This window comes from Octopus bimaculoides, chromosome 14 (assembly GCF_046866305.1).
Source record: "Octopus bimaculoides isolate indiv1 chromosome 14, ASM4686630v1, whole genome shotgun sequence".
NCBI classification, from domain to species: domain Eukaryota; kingdom Metazoa; phylum Mollusca; class Cephalopoda; order Octopoda; family Octopodidae; genus Octopus; species Octopus bimaculoides.
In genome coordinates, this window is record NC_142941.1 from 36,763,708 (window position 1) to 36,766,153 (window position 2,446).

General features: G+C 28.6%; 1 protein-coding gene across 5 annotated transcripts in view; it reads right to left on the minus strand.

Annotated features, from left to right (window-relative positions):
* Nucleotides 1-2,446, minus strand: part of LOC106868935 (protocadherin-17) — a 111,495-nt gene that overhangs the window by 100,599 nt on the left and 8,450 nt on the right. The window lies entirely within an intron of this gene.

Below are 2,446 nucleotides of genomic sequence, written 5' to 3' on the forward strand. Positions count from 1 at the left end.
GGTAGTCATGAATACTTGTAAATACTTATAAACTATTGCATTGTTGTAAATACTTACAACTCTCTCATGGTTGCTTACATAAAATTCTAAGTAACAGCTTGTGAATTTTTTAAGTTTCAATAAAATATTATAAACACACACACACACACACACACACACACACACACACACACACACACACACACACACACACACACACACACACACACACACACACACACACACACACACACACACACACACACACACACACACATAAGAAAATGAGATGACGAAGGAAGAAATCACCATCTTATGAACTTCATTAGCTTCCAGCTGTTTCTGCTATAAGATGCAGTGGACTCATAGTTGAGTGCCTGAATAACATCTTATAGCTTCATTGGAAACTTGAATATGAAGTGCAATTTATTTGGGAAAAGAATTACATTCATATATATGTATATATATATATATATACATATATATATATATATATATATATATATATATATATATATATATATATATATAGAAAACAAACTTATTTTATTCCACACGGGTAGAAATATAGGAAAAAGTAGAAGTTGAAAATGCACTGAGAATAGTTGAAATATTTTTTATCAATATATTTGAAGCTTTAACCGGTTTGACAATTTACACTGATTTTCAAAAAGTTCAAATAGAAAGATATGGTTTTATGTCACAGTTGTCTTGCTTCTGACTAGTGTATGAAGTTTGCACTGTTCATATAGGGAGTTTATGGCTCAAATTAGGATAAGTTTTGAATAGGATTTGATTGGTAGAGAATACTCACATGACTGGTCTTAGAAATTTTTGTAGGTTCCCCAAGTGACAATGTTTAGCGTTTATACATTTATATATATATATATATATATATATATATATATATATACATACACATTTTCATAAATAGGTGTGGGTATGTATATATAGATGTATGTATGTATATATATATATATATATATATATTTATCATTATAAATATACATTATAAATAGTCTTACCGATAAAGGTTTTTTTCATACTGAACTACTTGGCAGAATTGTTAATTATTAATTCTATTATTAATTGACGATTCTCTGCCCTTATTCTTGTATATATATATATATATATATATATATATATATATATATATATATATATATATATTGCTTGAGTGTGTGAGTGTATTTGTGTGCTTGCATGTCACCATGCATGTATATTGTGTATATGGATGCATTAGATGTATTATATGGTAAACTTCCAGAATAATTTTTTTCTGATTTTGTGAAACCCACCTCATCAACACTGGTACTGAGATAGCTTGTTACATACCCAGTATACTGAGAAATACAGTAATAAATCTAAAGTTGTAGTCAGTCAAGAACTCATAGGTTTCTCATTAATTTGGCAAAGATATTTTATTTTCTATTTCATATTTAACATTATGTTCACATCTGCATTCATTATCTTTATCTGTCAAAACCTTGATTCATTTTACTGAGGTCTTGACAGAAATATTCAAACAGCATTTGTCAGTATCTATATGTAACTGTTAATCCAGACACATTTTTTTCACTCTACATTTTTTTCTCATAATTTTTACCCTCTCTCCATCTGTTTTCTCTCCTTGTTCCTTTCTGTAGAAGTGCATAAGTTTGAAACATCAAGTTAATACACCTTGATTGATATTCACTTCCCTGTCTCACTCGTTTTTTTTTTTTTTTTTTGTTTCTTTTTGTGCAGTTCTGAACCATATGTATTGGTCAGCATATAGCTATAGCAGGAAACACTTGCCAAAGGTGTCACATAGTAGGCCTGAACCTGGAACCATGCAGTTGAGAAGCAAGCTTCTTATCACACAGCCATGTATGTACATATTTTTGAGTCTTCATTTAGATTAATCTCTCTATGTATGAATATTTGAATGTTTATGTATATGTGAATGTATGCATCAATGTATGCATACATGCATCTATACATGTATTCATGTATCTGAACATGTATTCATGTATGTGTGTTTGTATGTATGCATGTATGAGTGTGGTGTGTTTGTACATCTGAACATATGTATATATATATCTGGGAGTATATTTATGTGCTTGTATATGTGTATGTATGTGCATATGTATGTATGTATGCATGCAATCTGTGTATGTATATGAACATATGCATTCATCGAAGTACGCATGTGTGTATGTATGTACATACCAACTGCTAGTTTCACAGAAAAAGTATTAAGAAAATATTGCTGCTGAAATATAATTCTAATGAATTTTTTAAAAATTTGGTATTCTCATATAACAATTTTCAACTTTATTTTTTTTAATTATTTTTGATTGAAATTTATCAATCAAGGAATAATAATAACAATATAAAAAAAAGCTATAGCAATCTTTTTATTTAATCTAACACAAATATGATATGTTTCTTGAGATAACAAAAAAAGAATATTTGTAACTGTGTG